Below are 18814 nucleotides of genomic sequence, written 5' to 3' on the forward strand. Positions count from 1 at the left end.
AAATAATATTATTAAAATAGTCAACTTTTGCAATGATGACCATTCCGCTCGATCGATTCATGTGCGAGTTATATCGATACGAATCTCCTTGGATACGCTTTAATCGCTAATAACTTTTTTATTAATCAAGTTTTGAACATGAATGTCATACAAAATACGACTGAAAATGTCATTCATCCGACAAAAGTTAAATCAGGCGAATCGATTGATTAGACTCGAGGTTATGATCGATACAAGGTTGTATTCGATTGAGCCATTTTTTGGGCTTATTTACATAGTTACGGAAATAAAAATTTGAACAATATGTAGGGAAAAAAATGAATTATGCGCACACAAAAATTATTTAGATGAATTATGTTTCCTAATGAAAATACATCCATTTGAATTTATATCTTTTTGTATTAGGCCCCCGTAAGAAATACACGCATCCCGTCCAATTACGTCACCAATATAAGAACATAGGCTAAATTTTGAAAGCGGGGATATTAGAGAAGGCAGGGATAAGGGAGTGACCATAGAAGGGATATCAATAGGATTGCGGATTTTACAGTACAGATGTCAGCAGTGTCTAATGTACGATTCGATTAGTATAGCAAATACGCAAATTGGCATAACTTGATAAGTATATACGTTGGACCAATGAAACTTGGTAAACAGGTACATCTTGGTATTCCTCACGATACTCTATGGTAGTATGTTTTGTATTCAGTCTCACGTTCGATATATATCGAACCTACTTTTTCTTAAAATATGTCGAATTGCTATAACATATAGGATTTTACATCTAGGGACATAGTTGCCCAGGAATTTTAAAGAAGTTACCCATAGACTGAAAATTAAACCAATAGCATTGCGGATTTAACAGTACAGATGTCAGTATGATCGAAAAATCGATTCGATTATTATAGCAAATACGTAAATGGGCATAACTTCAATAGATTTACCGTTGGATCAATGAAATTTGGTGATTGGGTACATATTGGTATTCCTCACGATGCCCAATGAAAATTTGTTTTGTACGTAGTCTCACATTCGATATATATCGAATCTACTTTTTCTTAAATTGTATCGAATTGCTATAACATGTAGGATTTTACATCCAAGGACAAAGTTTACTAGGGATTAAATAGTAGATACCCATTGACTGGATTTTAAACCAATAGCCTTGCGGATTTTACAGTACAGATGTAAGTATGATCGAAAAATCGATTCGATTATTATAGCAAATACGTAAATGGGCATAACTTCAATAGATTTACTGTTGGATCAATGAAATTTGGTGAATGGGTACATATTGGTATTCCTCACAATGCCCAATGAAAATTTGTTTTGTACTTAGTCTCACATTCGATATATATCGAATCTACTTTTTCTTAAAGTATATCGAATTGCTATAACATGTAGGATTTTACATCCACAGGCATAGTTGACCAGGTATTAAATAGTAGATACCCATAGACTGAAAATTAAACCAATGGGATTGCGGACTTTACCGTACAGATGTCAGTATGATCGAAAAATCGATTCGATTATTATAGCATATACACAAATTGGTATAACTTGAAAAGTATACCCGTTGGACCAATGAAATTTGGCGAATGTGCACATCTTGGTAATCCTCACACTGCCCAACAGAAATATGCTTTGTATGTTGTCTAACGTACGATATATATCGAATATGCTTTTTCTTCAAATATATCGAACCGCTATAACATATAGGATTTTACATCCAAGGGCATAGTTGGCCAGGTATTGTATAGTAGACACACAGACTGAAAATTAAACCAATAGCCATGCGGATTTTACAGTACAGATGGCCGTGTAATCGCAAGATCGATTCGATTATTCTATCAAATACGCACATTTGCAAAACTTGATTAGTTTATACGTTGGTCCAATGAAATTTGGCAAATGGGTACATCTTGGTATTCCTCACAATGCCCAAATGAAACATATTTTGTGTATAGTCTCACGTTCGGTATTAATCGAATCTACTTTTTCTTAAAATATATCGTATTGCTATAACATATAGGATTTTACATCCAAGGACATAGTTGACCAATATAATTATGTGGAAGATAGCCATAGACTGTAAGTTAAATCAATAGCATTGCGGATTCAACAATACAAATGCCAGTATAATCGAAGAATGGATTCGATTATTATAACAAGTACATAACATTGGCACAAGTTGAATAGTGTATCCGTTGGACCAATTAAATTTGGTGCTTGGTACATCTTGGTATTCCTCACAATTCCCAAAGGTAATATGTTTTGCATGTAGTCTCACCTTTGATGCATATCGAATATGCTTTTTCTTAAAATATATCGAATCGTTATAACATAGGATTTTGCATGCACGTACATAGTCGACCAGGAATTTTAGTGTTGATGATCAAAGATTGGAAGGTAAATCAATCGGATTGCGTATTTTCAATGCACGTGTCAGTATACTTGATAATTCGATACGATTATGATAGCAAATATGCCAAATCTTTTTTGCAAATTGGAATATCTTGAGAATAACTATTTTTTAAGACCAAAGAAATTAGAGGAATCGTTACAATTCAGTATTTTACAAACTGCCATATGGACATTCGTTTTGCAAGTGGAATATCTTTATATATTTATCTAAAGAATCTGCGTTGTATTTTCAAGAGTGGCTTATCACAATGCTTATGGACTTTAACAGTTGAAAAATAACCACATAATCAACACTCTCTTGAAATTTTTAAAACCTTATTCCGATAATGTGTCAATGGTTAACTTAATGGATCAAAGAATCAATTATCCGTCAAATAAAATCATATTGAAAATAACAAATATTTCTAACAGTGAAAAATTTAGTTCCTTACCCTTTCAAAAAACGGCGGGGAAATTTTTGAATATTAAACCACTTATGGGCACATGACTCGAAAATATGTGACACAACTATGTTTCCACCCCCCCTAATTACCCGCTTGAAGAATTCAAGCGCCCAATCGACTCGTTAACGTCCCTATAATAGCTGCGATTTGATTCACTGATTGGGTGATTGATACAAATTAGCAGCCCAAACTGTGATAGGTGTGGGTATATGGAATATTGGACGTAAAAGTAAAAAAAAATTCATCGGGAGGAAAAATCTGAAATCTTTAAAAAGTCGATAAGTTTTCGAGATATATCGACTTGAATTAACATGGGAGCCTTATGGGACTAAAACTTTTTCACTTTTTTTATGTATTTCTAAATATGTGAGGAACATGACATTCCCTTGACATAAACTAGATTTTTAGGTTGATTTTTTGGTGTGGTTGTCATTGCGATAAATTGATATTTAGTATTTTTTATGATTTTTTGAAAGTGCCCCATGCTTTTCTTATGGCACTACGTTAGGATTTTTTTTGACCAACTTGCAATCATCACAGGACAAATTCCTTGAAACGCAAGATACTAGATTTTTTGGTTGATTTTTTGGCTATCTTGAAATTTTCATATGTCGAAACAATTCCGAGGAATAAACGATTTCGACTTTCCATTGTAGAGGTGGTCGAATTTTCAATATTGGATTTCGGCGTTGAGACATGTGCCATATGAAAATTTGGAATCTTTAAGAAAAACCGTTAGAGGGTTCTCCGAACCCTCACGTTTGAGCTTACTTTCGCCGTAACCCTCTTGGGTTATTCATAATTAAATTCCGAAAAATGTCCTGCAAGCGAAAAATCATTGTCGCCATTTTTTTGTGGAGCATGCAATCTTGAATATCTTAGCAACCGTTTAAGCTAGAGGAATGAAATTTTCAGAGTAATAATATTATTAAAATGGTCAACTTTTGCAATGATGACCATTCCGCTCGATCGATTCATGTGCGAGTTATATCGATACGAATCTCCTTGGATACGCTTTAATCGCTAATAACTTTTTTATTAATCAAGTTTTGAACATGAATGTCATACAAAATACGCCTGAAAATGTCATTCATCCGACAAAAGTTAAATCAGGCGAATCGATTGATTAGACTCGAAGTTATGATCGATAAAAGGTTGTATTCGATTGAGCCATTTTTTGGGCTTATTAACATAGTTACGGAAATAAAAATTTTAACAATATGTAAGGAAAAGAATGAATTATGCGCACACATAAATTATTTAGATGAATTATGTTTCCTAATGAAAATACATCCTTTTGAATTTATATCTTTTTGTATTAGGCCCCCGTAAGAAATACACGCATCCCGTCCAATTACGTCACCAATATAAGAACATAGGCTTAATTTTGAAAGCGGGGATATTAGAGAAGGCAGGGATAAGGGAGTGACCATAGAAGGGATATCAATAGGATTGCGGATTTTACAGTACAGATGTCAGCAGTGTCTAATGTACGATTCGATTAGTATAGCAAATACGCAAATTGGCATAACTTGATAAGTGTGTACGTTGGACCAATGAAACTTGGTAAACAGGTACATCTTGGTATTCCTCACGATACTCTATGGTAGTATGTTTTGTATTCAGTCTCACGTTCGATATATATCGAATCTACTTTTTCTTAAAATATATCGAATTGCTATAACATGTAGGATTTAACATTCAAGGACATAGTTTACTAGGGATTAAATAGTAGATACCCATAGACTGGATTTAAAACCAATAGCATTGCGGATTTTACAGTACAGATGTCAGTATGATCGAAAAATCGATTCGATTATTATAGCAAATACGTAAATGGGCATAACTTCCATAGATTTACCGTTGGATCAATGAAAATTGGTGATTGGGTACATATTGGTATTCCTCACGATGCCCAATGAAAATTTGTTTTGTACGTAGTCTCACATTCGATATATATCGAATCTACTTTTTCTTAAATGTATCGAATTGCTATAACATGTAGGATTTTACATCCAAGGACATAGTTTACTAGGGATTAAATAGTAGATACCCATTGACTGGATTTTAAACCAATAGCCTTGCGGATTTTACAATACAGATGTCAGTATGATCGAAAAATCGATTCGATTATTATAGCAAATACGTAAATGGGCATAACTTCAATAGATTTACCGTTGGATCAATGAAATTTGGTGATTGGGTACATATTGGTATTCCTGACGATGCCCAATGAAAATTTGTTTTGTACGTAGTCTCACATTCGATATATATCGAATCTACTTTTTCTTAAAATGTATCGAATTGCTATAACATGTAGGATTTTACATCCAAGGACATAGTTGACTAAGGATTAAATAGTAGATACCCATAGACTGGGTTTTAAACCTATAGGATTGCGGACTTTACCGTACAGATGTAAGTATGATCGAAAAATCGATTCGATTATTATAGCAAATACGTAAATATGCATAACTTCAATAAATTTACCGTTGGATCAATGAAATTTGGTGAATGGGTACATATTGGTATTCCTCACAATGCCCAATGAAAATTTGTTTTGTACGTAGTCTCACATTTGATATATATCGAATCTACTTTTTCTTAAAGTATATCGAATTGCTAATACATGTAGGATTTTACATCCACAGGCATAGTTGACCAGGTATTAAATAGTAGATACCCATAGACTGAAAATTAAACCAATGGGATTGCGGACTTTACCGTACAGATGTCAGTATGATCGAAAAATCGATTCGATTATTATAGCATATACACAAATTGGTATAACTTGAAAAGTATACCCGTTGGACCAATGAAATTTGGCGAAGGTGCACATCTTGGTATTCCTCACAATTCCCAAAGGTAATATGTTTTGCATGTAGTCTCACGATTGATGCATATCGAATATGCTTTTTCTTAAAATATATCGAATCGTTATAACATAGGATTTTGCATGCACGCACATAGTCGACCAGGAATTTTAGTGTTGATGATCAAAGATTGGAAGGTAAATCAATCGGATTGCGTATTTTCAATGCACGTGTCAGTATACTTGATAATTCGATACGATTATGATAGCAAATATGCCAAATCTTTTTTGCAAATTGGAATAACTATTTTTTAAGACCAAAGAAATTAGAGGAATCGTTACAATTCAGTATTTTACAAACTGCATTATGGACATTCGTTTTGCAAGTGGAATATCTTTATATATTTTTCTAAAGAATCTGCGTTGTATTTTCAAGAGTGGCTTATCACAATGCTTATGGACTTTAACAGTTGAAAAATAACCACATAATCAACACTCTCTTGAAATTTTTAAAACCTTATTCCGATTATGTGTCAATGGTTAACTTAATGGATCAAAGAATCAATTATCCGTCAAATAAAATCATATTGAAAATAACAAATATTTCTAACAGTGAAAAATTTAGTTCCTTACCCTTTCAAAAAACGGCGGGGAAATTTTTGAATATTATACCACTTATGGGCACATGACTCGAAAATATGTGACACAACTATGTTTCCACCCCCCCTAATTACCCGCTTGATGAATTCAAGCGCCCAATCGACTCGTTACATATTTAAAGCTGGAAAGTCATTTTAAATTGCGTGATTGACCATAATTAGCAGCCCAAACTGTGATAGGTGTGGATATTTGGCTTATTGGACGTAAAAGTAAAAAAAAATTCATCGGGAGGAAAAATCTGAAAACTCGAAAAAGTCGATTGGTTTTCGAGATATATCGACTTGAATTAACATGGGAGGCTTATGGGACTAAAACTTTTTCACTTTTTTGATGTATTTCTAAATATGTGAGGAACATGACATTCTTTTGACATAAACTAGATTTTTTGGTTGATTTTTTGGTGTGGTTGTCATTGCGATGATTTGATATTTACTATTTTTTATGATTTTTTGAAAGTGCCCCATGCTTTTCTTATGGCACTACGTAAAGAATTTTTTTGACCAACTTGCAATCATCGCAGGACAAATTCCTTGAAACGCCTGACACGAGATTTTTTGGTTGATTTTTTGGCTATCTTGGAATTTTCGTGCTTCGAAACAATTCCGAGGAATAAACGATTTCGATTTTACATTGTCGAGATGGGCGAATTTTCAATCTTGGATTTCGGCGTTGAGACATGTGCCATATGAAAATTTGGAATCTCCAAGAAAAACCGTTAGAGGGTTCTCCGAACCCTCACGTTTGAGCTTACTTTCGCCGTATCCCTCTTGGTTAATTCATAATTAAATTCCGAAAAATGTCCTGCAAGCGAAAAATCATTGTCGCCATTTTTTTTGTGGAACATACAATCTTGAATATCTTAGCAACCGTTCCAGCTAGAGAAATGAAATTTTCAGAGTAATACTTTTATCAAAATGGTCAACTTTTGCAATGATGACCATTCCGCTCGATCGATTCATGTGCGAGTTATATCGATACCAATCTCCTTGGTTACGCTTAAATCGCTAATAACTTTTTTCTAAATCAAGGCATGAATGTGAAAGTGATATATAATACTACTGTTAATGTCTTTTCTTCGACAAAAGTTAAATCAAGCGAATCGAGCGATTACAGTCGAAGTTATGATCGATAAAAGGTTAAATTCGATTGAGCCATTTTTCAGACCTATTTACATAGTTACGGGGATAAAAATTATAAAAATATGTAAGGGAAGAAATGAATTATGCGTACACATAAATTATTTAGATGAGTATTGTTTCCTAACGAAGATATATCAATATGAATTTATATCTTTTTGTATTAGGTCCCCGTAAGAAATACACGCATCGCCCTATATACGTCACCAATATAAGAACATAGGCAAAATTTTGAAAGCGGGGATAGTAGAGAAGAGAGGGATAAGGGAATGGCCATCGAATGGAGGGGTTATCAATAGGATGCGAATTTTTCAATACAGGTGGCAGTATAGTCGAATGTACGATTCGATTTTTATAGCAAATACGGAAATTGGCATAAAATGATAAGTGTATACGTTGGACCAATGAAATTTAGTGAATTGGTACATCATGGTATTCCTCACAATGTGCAATGGAAACATGTTTTGTATATAGTCTCACGCTCGATATATATCGAATCTACTTTTTCTTAAAATATATCGAATTGCTATAGCATATAGGATTTTACATCTAAGAACATAGTAGACCAGGAAATATGTAGCAGATACCCATAGACCAGAAATTAAACCAAAAACATTGCGAATTTTAAAGTACAGATGTCAGTATGATCGAAAAATCGATTCGATTATTATAGCAAATACGTTAATTGGCATAACTTCAATTGTGTTTCCGTTGGACCAATGAAATTTGGTGAATGGGTACATCTTTGTATTCCTCACAATGCCCAATGGAAATTTGTTTTTTATGTAGTCTCACGCTCGATATATATCGAATATAATTTTTATTAAAATATATCGAATTGCTATAACACATAGGATTTTACATCCAAGGACATAGTTGACCAGGAATTATATAGTAGATACCCATAGACTGTATGTTAAACCAAAAGCAATGCGGATTTTAAAGTACAGATGTCAGTATGATCGAAGAATCGATTCGATTATTCTAGCAAATACGTTAATTGGCATAACTTCAATAGTGTTTCCGTTTGACCAATGAAATTTGGTGAATGGGTACATCTTTTTATTCCTGACAATGTCCAATGAAAATATGTTTTGCATGTAGTCTCACATTCGATATATATCGAATCTGCTTTTTCACAATTTATATCGAATAGCTATAACATATAGGATTTTACACCCACGGGCATTGTTGACCAGGAATTATATAGTAGATGACCATAGACTGGATATTAAAAAAATGTCATTGCGGATTTTACATTACAGATGCAGTATAATCGAAAGATCGAATCGATTATTGTAGCAAATACGCAAATTGGCATAACTGGATTAGTATATACGTTGGACCAATGAAAATTGGTGAATGGGTACATCTTGGTATTCCTCACATTGCCCAATGGAAATATGTTTTGCATGTAGTCTCACATTCGATACATATCGAATCTGCTTTTTCACAAATTATATCGAATAGCTATAAAATTTAGGATTTTACACCCACGGGCATTGTTGACCAGCAATTATATAGAAGATGACCATGGCGTGGAAATAAAATCAATATCGTTGCGGATTTTACAGTGCAGATGTCAGTATAATCGAAAGATCGATTCGATTATTATAGCAAATACGTTAATTGGCATAACTTCAATTGTGTTTCCGTTGGACCAATGAAATTTGGTGAATGGGTACATCTTCGGATTCCTCACAATGCCCAATTGAAATATTGTTTGTGTTTAGTCTCACGTTTGATATATATCGAATCTACTTTTTCTTAAAATATGTCGAATTGCTATAACATATAGGATTTTACATCCAAGGACATAGTTGACCAGGAAATATAGAGAAGATTTCTATTAACTGGAATTAAAATCTACGGCATTGCGGATATTACAGTGCAGATAGCAGTTTTATCGAAAGATCGATTCGATAATTGTAGCAAATACGTGAATTGGCATAACATGATTAGTATTTACGTTGGACCAATGAAATTTAGTGAATGGGTACATCTTGGTCTTCCTCACAATGCCCAATGGAAATATGCTTTGCGTGTAGTCTCACGATCTATATATATTGAATATGCTTTTTCTTAAAATATATCGAATCGTTATTACATACAGGATTTTCTATCCACGTACATAGTTGACCAGGAATTTTAGGGTTGATGATCGAAGACTGGAACAGGATTGCGAATTTTCAATACACGTGTCAGTATACTTGATAATTCGATACGATAATGATAGCAAATATGCCAAAGCTATTTTTTTCAAATTGGAATATCTTGAGAATAACTATTTTTTAGTACCAGAGAAATTTGGGGAATCGTTACAATTAAGTATTTTACACTCTGCATTATGGACATATGTTTTGCGAGTGGTACATCTTTATATATTTATCTAAGGAATCTGCGTTTCATTTTCAAGTTTCGCTTATCACAACGCTTTTGGACTTTAAGAGTTGAAAAATAACCACAAAATCATCACTGTCTTGAAATTTTAAAAACCTTATTCCAATTATGTCTCAGTGCTAAACTTAGCCTATTCAAATAATGAACTATCCGTCAAATGAAATCATATTGAAAATAACAAATAATTTTAAAAATAAACAATTAAAAGTCTTACCCTTTCAAAAACCGGCAGGGAAATTTTTGAATATTTTAAACACTTATGGACACAATACTCGACAACACGTGACACAACAATGTTCCCACCCTCCTAATTACCCGCTTGAAGAATTCAAGCACCCAATCGACTCGTTATATATTTAAAGCTGGAAATTCATTAAAATTGCGTGATTGACCATAATTAGTAGCCCAAACTACCGGGCCGATCGAGCTGAGATTTTTTGTGGTAAAACTAAAAAAATATTCATCGGGAGAAAAAATCTGAAAATGCCAAAAAGTGCGATACTTTTCGAGATATATCGATCTACTTTAACATGGGCTCTTATGGAAAAAAAATAAATTCGCGATATGACCGACTAAATATCGCCGCACGCGGACGAGATCCAAATGGGAAACATTAGTTTTTTGACCGATTTTTTTGACATGCGAAAAAAGCACCTAGGTCGAACCGTTTTCGAGATATCGATTTACACGCGTTCTTATGTGATTTCGATTTGAGAGCTGGCGAACGAAACTTAAGCTATGTAGCTCGCGAAGATGTTGGCACAAGCCTAACTATTCGTTAGACTTTGGGTTTTCTTTTTTAATTCGGTATTGTAATAGTTTATGAATTATTTCATTTTGAAATTTTCCCTAATTATTTTTTTGGCTTCCCGGCGATCGCCGCCATTCCTCCCCGCCAAACGGCTTGAGGTCGGACTCGGTAAGAAAGACACGCATCGCCTCATAGGAGGGAGCATGGCAGTAGACGGGAGAAATACGATAAGTATGGGACGATACCCAATCAACCATCGCGGTCCATTCTTCGAAATGCATTGCTCTTTTGTTTTCAAATTATTATCTTAGGCCTCATGCACCATGGGTGGGTATATGAGTTTGATATAAGGGCCGCCATTGCCTGTTCGCCTAACCTATGCTGCCATTGAAAAACGCGAATTTGCACTACTTGGTTGGTATTACAGGTAGACCAATGAAATTTGCAGGAATGGTACATCTTGGTATTCTTCACGGAGCAATGTTAAACATACTACTGCTGGTGGGCTAACCTTCGATATATATCGAATCTACGTTTTATTGTATTTTATCGAATGCTAATAAGTACTTGGAATATGCATAAATGGGGACAGATTAGCCAGCCTAACATTGAGAAAGACCAAGAAATGGAATATCAACCAATGAAATTGCGTATTTCAGAGTTCCAGGGTTAGCATAATCGAAAGTTCGATACGATGATTATACCAAATACGTAAAATAGCATAACTTCTTAAATATTTTTGATAGACCGATAAAATTTGGTTATTTGGTACATCATAGTATTCCTCATAATTCACTGAAAAAATATAATTTGTATGTAGTCTCATATTCGATATATATCGATTCTTCGTTTTCTTAAAATGTATCGAATTGCTATAACACATAGTATATAGCATCGAAGGGGTAAGTTGAGGTGGTATTAAATAGTTGATGAGCGTAAAAAGAATTCTGAATCATTAGAATTGCGCATTTCACCATACAGGTGTCAGTGTAATCGAAAGTTCGATTCGATTATTATACCAAATAAGTAAATTGGCATAACTTGATAAGTATTTTCGTTACACCAACGAAATTTGGTAAATGTGTACATCTTGGTATTTCTCATGAAGTACACTGGGAATAAGTACTGTATGTAGTCTCACATTCGATATATATCGAATCTGCGTTTTCCAAAAATATATCGAATTGCTATAATACTTAGGATTTAACATCCACGGGCAAAGTTGAGGAGGAATATTGTAGTGTAAGACCACAGAATGCAATTTGAATCAGTAGCATTGCGCATTTTACTATACAGGTGTCAGTAAAATCGAAAGTTCAATTCGATTTTTATAGCAAATGCGAATATTGGTATAATTTAATAAGTATTACTGTTAGACCAATGAAATTTGGTGAATTGATACATCTTGGTATTACACATAATGTGTTGCGTAAATATGTTTACTATGTAGTCTCCTATTCGATATATATCGAATCTGCGTTTTCTTAATATATATCGAATTGCTATAATACATGGGATTTAACATCCACGGGCAAAGTTGAGGGGGAATATTATAGTGTAAGACCACGGAAGGTAATTTGAATCAGTAGCATTGCGCATTTTACTGTACAGGTGTCAGTATAATCGAAAGTTCGATTCGATTATTTTACCAAATACGTAAATTGCCATAACTTAATAAGTAATACTGTTATACCAATGAAATTTGGTGAATTGATACATCTTGGTATTACACATAATGTGTTGTGTAAATATGTTTACTATGTAGTCTCATATTCGATATATATCGAATCTGCGTTTTCTTAATATATATCGAATTGCTATAATACATGGGATTTAACATCCACGGGCAAAGTTGAGGGGGAATATTATAGTGTAAGACCACGGAAGGTAATTTGAATCAGTAGCATTGCGCATTTTACTGTACAGGTGTCAGTATAATTGAAAGTTCGATTCGATTATTTTACCAAATACGTAAATTGCCATAACTTAATAAGTATTACTGTTAGACCAATGAAATTTGGTGAATTGATACATCTTGGTATTACACATAATGTGTTGTGTAAATATGTTTACACTGTAGTCTCACATTCGATATATATCGAATCTGCTTTTTCACAATTTATATCGAATAGCTATAACATATAGGATTTTACACCCACGGGCATTCTTGACCAGGAATTATATAGTAGATGACCATAGACTGGATATAAAAAAATGTCATTGCGGATTTTACATTACAGATGTCAGTATAATCGAAAGATCGAATCGATTATTGTAGCAAATACGCAAAATTGGCATAACTGGATTAGTATATACGTTGGACCAATGAAAATTGGTGAATGGGTACATCTTGGTATTCCTCACATTGCCCAATGGAAATATGTTTTGCATGTAGTCTCACATTCGATACATATCGAATCTGCTTTTTCACAAATTATATCGAATAGCTATAACATTTAGGATTTTACACCCACGGGCATTGTTGACCAGCAATTATATAGAAGATGACCATGGCGTGGAAATAAAATCAATATCGTTGCGGATTTTACAGTGCAGATGTCAGTATAATCGAAAGATCGATTCGATTATTATAGCAAATACGTTAATTGGCATAACTTCAATTGTGTTTCCGTTGGAGCAATGAAATTTGGTGAATGGGTACATCTTGGGATTCCTCACAATGCCCAATTGAAATATTGTTTGTGTTTAGTCTCACGTTCGATATATATCGAATCTACTTTTTCTTAAAATATGTCGAATTGCTATAACATATAGGATTTTACATCCAAGGACATAGTTGACCAGGAAATATAGAGAAGATTTCTATTAACTGGAATTAAAATCTACGGCATTGCGGATATTACAGTGCAGATAGCAGTTTTATCGAAAGATCGATTCGATAATTGTAGCAAATACGCGAATTGGCATAACATGATTAGTATTTACGTTGGACCAATGAAATTTGGTGAATGGGTACATCTTGGTCTTCCTCACAATGCCCAATGGAAATATGCTTTGCGTGTAGTCTCACGATCTATATATATTGAATATGCTTTTTCTTAAAATATATGGAATTGTTATTACATACAGGATTTTCTATCCACGTACATAGTTGACCAGGAATTTTAGGGTTGATGATCGAAGACTGGAACAGGATTGCGAATTTTAAATACACGTGTCAGTATACTTGATAATTCGATACGATAAAGATAGCAAATATGCCAAAGCTATTTTTTTCAAATTGGAATATCTTGAGAATAACTATTTTTTAGTACCAAAGAAATTTGGGGAATCGTTACAATTTAGTATTTTACACACTGCATTATGGACATATGTTTTGCGAGTGGTACATCTTTATATATTTATCTAAGGAATCTGCGTTTCATTTTCAAGTTTCGCTTATCACAACGCTTTTGGACTTTAAGAGTTGAAAAATAACCACAAAATCATCACTGTCTTGAAATTTTAAAAACCTTATTCCAATTATGTCTCAGTGCTAAACTTAGCCTATTCAAATAATGAACTATCCGTCAAATGAAATCATATTGAAAATAACAAATAATTTTAAAAGTAAACAATTAAGTTCCTTACCCATTCAAAAACCGGCAGGGAATTTTTTGAATATTTTTAACACTTATGGACACAATGCTCGACAACACGTGACACAACAATGTTCCCACCCTCCTAATTACCCGCTTGAAGAATTCAAGCACCCAATCGACTCGTTACGCTATTTAAAGCTGGAAAGTAATTCATTGATTGGGTGATTCATCAAAATTAGCAGCCCAAACTGTGATATGTGTGGGTATATGGAATATTGGACGTAAAAGTAAAAAAATATTCATCGGGAGGAAAAATCTGAAAAGTTGAAAAAGTCGATTAGTTTTCGAGATATATCGACTTGAATTAACATGGGAGCCTTATGGGACTAAAACTTTTTCACTTTTTTAATGTATTTATAAATATGTGAGGAACATGACATTCCCTTGACATAAACTAGATTTTTTGGTTGATTTTTTGGGGTGGTTGTCAATGCGATGAATCAATATTTAGTATTTTTTATGATTTTTTGAAAGTGCTCCATGCTTTCCTTATGGCACTACGTAAAGAATTTTTTTGACCAACTTGCAACCATCGCAGGACAAATTCCTTGAAACGCAAGATACTAGATTTTTTGGTTGATTTTTTGGCTATCTCGGAATTTTCATATGTCGAAACAATTCCGAGGAATAAACGATTTCGATTTTCCATTGTAGAGGTGGTCGAATTTTCAATCTTGGATTTCGGCGTTGAGACATGTGCCATATGAAAATTTGGAATCTCCAAGAAAAACCGTTAGAGGGTTCTCCGAACCCTCACGTTTGAGCTTACTTTCGCCGTATCCCTCTTGGTTAATTAATTATTAAATTCCGAAAAATGTCCTGCAAGCGAAAAATCATTGTCGCCATTTTTTTGTGGAGCATGCAATCTTGAATATCTTAGCAACCGTTTAAGCTAGAGGAATGAAATTTTCAGAGTAATAATATTATTAAAATGGTCAACTTTTGCAATGATGACCATTCCGCTCGATCGATTCATGTGCGAGTTATATCGATACGAATCTCCTTGGATACGCTTTAATCGCTAATAACTTTTTTATTAATCAAGTTTTGAACATGAATGTCATACAAAATACGACTGAAAATGTCATTCATCCGACAAAAGTTAAATCAGGCGAATCGATTGATTAGACTCGAAGTTATGATCGATAAAAGGTTGTATTCGATTGAGCCATTTTTTGGGCTTATTTACATGGTTACGGAAATAAAAATTTTAACAATATGTAAGGAAAAAAATGAATTATGCGCACACATAAATTATTTAGATGAATTATGTTTCCTACTGAAGATACATCGATTTGAATTTATATCTTTTTGTATTAGGCCCCCGTAAGAAATACACGCATCCCGTCCAATTACGTCACCAATATAAGAACATAGGCTAAATTTTGAAAGCGGGGATATTAGAGAAGGTAGGGATAAGGGAGTGACCATAGAAGTGATATCAATAGGATTGCGGATTTTACAGTACAGATGTCAGCAGTGTCTAAAGTACGATTCGATTAGTATAGCAAATACGCAAATTGGCATAACTTGATAAGTGTGTACGTTGGACCAATGAAACTTGGTAAACACGTACATCTTGGTATTCCTCACGATACTCTATGGTAGTATGTTTTGTATTCAGTCTCACGTTCGATATATATCGAATCTACTTTTTCTTAAAATATATCGAATTGCTATAACATGTAGGATTTAACATTCAAGGACATAGTTTACTAGGGATTAAATAGTAGATACCCATAGACTGGATTTAAAACCAATAGAATTGCGGATTTTACAGTACAGATGTCAGTATGATCGAAAAATCGATTCGATTATTATAGCAAATACGTAAATGGGCATAACTTCCATAGATTTACCGTTGGATCAATGAAATTTGGTGATTGGGTACATATTGGTATTCCTCACGATGCCCAATGAAAATTTGTTTTGTACGTAGTCTCACATTCGATATATATCGAATCTACTTTTTCTTCAAATGTATCGAATTGCTATAACATGTAGGATTTTACATCCAAGGACATAGTTTACTAGGGATTAAATAGTAGATACCCATTGACTGGATTTTAAACCAATAGCCTTGCGGATTTTACAGTACAGATGTCAGTATGATCGAAAAATCGATTCGATTATTATAGCAAATACGTAAATGGGCATAACTTCAATAGATTTACCGTTGGATCAATGAAATTTGGTGATTGGGTACATATTGGTATTCCTCACGATGCCCATCGAAAATTTGTTTTGTACGTAGTCTCACATTCGATATATATCGAATCTACTTTTTCTTCAAATGTATCGAATTGCTATAACATGTAGGATTTTACATCCAAGGACATAGTTTACTAGGGATTAAATAGTAGATACCCATTGACTGGATTTTAAACCAATAGCCTTGCGGATTTTACAGTACAGATGTCAGTATAATCGAAAAATCGATTCGATTATTATAGCAAATACGTAAATGGGCATAACTTCAATAGATTTACCGTTGGATCAATGAAATTTGGTGATTGGGTACATATTGGTATTCCTCACGATGCCCAATGAAAATTTATTTTGTAAGTAGTCTCACATTCGATATATATTGAATCTTCTTTTTCTTAAAATATATCGAATTGCTATAACATGTAGGATTTTACATCCAAGGACATAGTTTACTAGGGATTAAATAGTAGATACCCATAGACTGGATTTTAAACCTATAGGATTGCGGACTTTACCGTACAGATGTAAGTATGATCGAAAAATCGATTCGATTATTATAGCAAATACGTAAATGGGCATAAATTCAATAGATTTACCGTTGGATCAATGAAATTCGGTGAATGGGTACATATTGGTATTTCTCACAATGCCCAATGAAAATTTGTTCTGTACGTAGTCTCACATTCGATATATATCGAATCTACTTTTTCTTAAAATATATCGAATTGCTATAACATGTAGGATTTTACATCCACAGGCATAGTTGACCAGGTATTAAATAGTAGATTCCCATAGACTGAAAATTAAACCAATGGGATTGCGGACTTTACCGTACAGATGTCAGTATGATCGAAAAATCGATTCGATTATTATAGCATATACACAAATTGGTATAACTTGAAAAGTATACCCGTTGGACCAATGAAATTTGGCGAATGTGCACATCTTGGTAATCCTCACACTGCCCAACAGAAATATGCTTTGTATGTTGTCTAACGTGCGATATATATCGAATATGCTTTTTCTTCAAATATATCGAACCGCTATAACATATAGGATTTTACATCCAAGGGCATAGTTGGCCAGGTATTGTATAGTAGACACACAGACTGAAAATTAAACCAATAGCATTGCGGATTTTACAGTACAGATGGCAGTGTAATTGCAAGATCGATTAGGTTATTCTATCAAATACGCAAATTTGCAAAACTTGATTAGTTTATACGTTGGTCCAATGAAATTTGGCAAATGGGTACATCTTGGTATTCCTCACAATGCCCAAATGAAACATATTTTGGGTATAGTCTCACGTTCGGTATTAATCGAATCTACTTTTTCTTAAAATATATCGTATTGCTATAACATATAGGATTTTACATCCAAGGACATAGTTGACCAATATAATTATGTGGAAGATAGCCATAGACTGTAAGTTAAATCAATAGCATTGCGGATTCAACAATACAAATGCCAGTATAATCGAAGAATGGATTCGATTATTATAACAAATACATAACATTGGCACAAGTTGAATAGTGTATCCGTTGGACCAATTAAATTTGGTGCTTGGTACATCTTGGTATTCCTCACAATTCCCAAAGGTAATATGTTTTGCATGTAGTCTCACGATTGATGCATATCGAATATGCTTTTTCTTAAAATATATCGAATCGTTATAACATAGGATTTTGCATGCACGTACATAGTCGACCAGGAATTTTAGTGTTGATGATCAAAGATTGGAAGGTAAATCAATCGGATTGCGTATTTTCAATGCACGTGTCAGTATACTTGATAATTCGATACGATTATGATATCAAATATGCCAAATCTTTTTTGCAAAATGGAATATCTTGAGAATAACTATTTTTTAAGACCAAAGAAATTAGAGGAATCGTTACAATTCAGTATTTTACAAACTGCATTATGGATATTCGTTTTGCAAGTGGAATATCTTTATATATTTATCTAAAGAATCTGCGTTGTATTTTCAAGAGTGGCTAATCACAATGCTTATGAACTTTAACAGTTGAAAAATAACCACATAATCAAACCTTTCTTGAAATTTTTAAAACCTTATTCCGATTATGTGTCAATGGTTAACTTAATGGATCAAAGAATCAATTATCCGTCAAATAAAATCACATTGAAAATAACAAATATTTGTAACAGTGAAAAATTTAGTTCCTTACCCTTTCAAAAAAAGGCGGGGAAATTTTTGAATATTAAACCACTTATGGGCACATGACTCGAAAATATGTGACACAACTATGTTTCCACCCCCCCTAATTACCCGCTTGATGAATTCAAGCGCCCAATCGACTCGTTAGCATATATAAAGTGGGAAACTAATTCATTGATTGTGTGATTGACACAAA

The sequence above is a fragment of the Ischnura elegans genome, chromosome 2 (assembly GCF_921293095.1).
Source record: "Ischnura elegans chromosome 2, ioIscEleg1.1, whole genome shotgun sequence".
Classification (NCBI taxonomy): domain Eukaryota; kingdom Metazoa; phylum Arthropoda; class Insecta; order Odonata; family Coenagrionidae; genus Ischnura; species Ischnura elegans.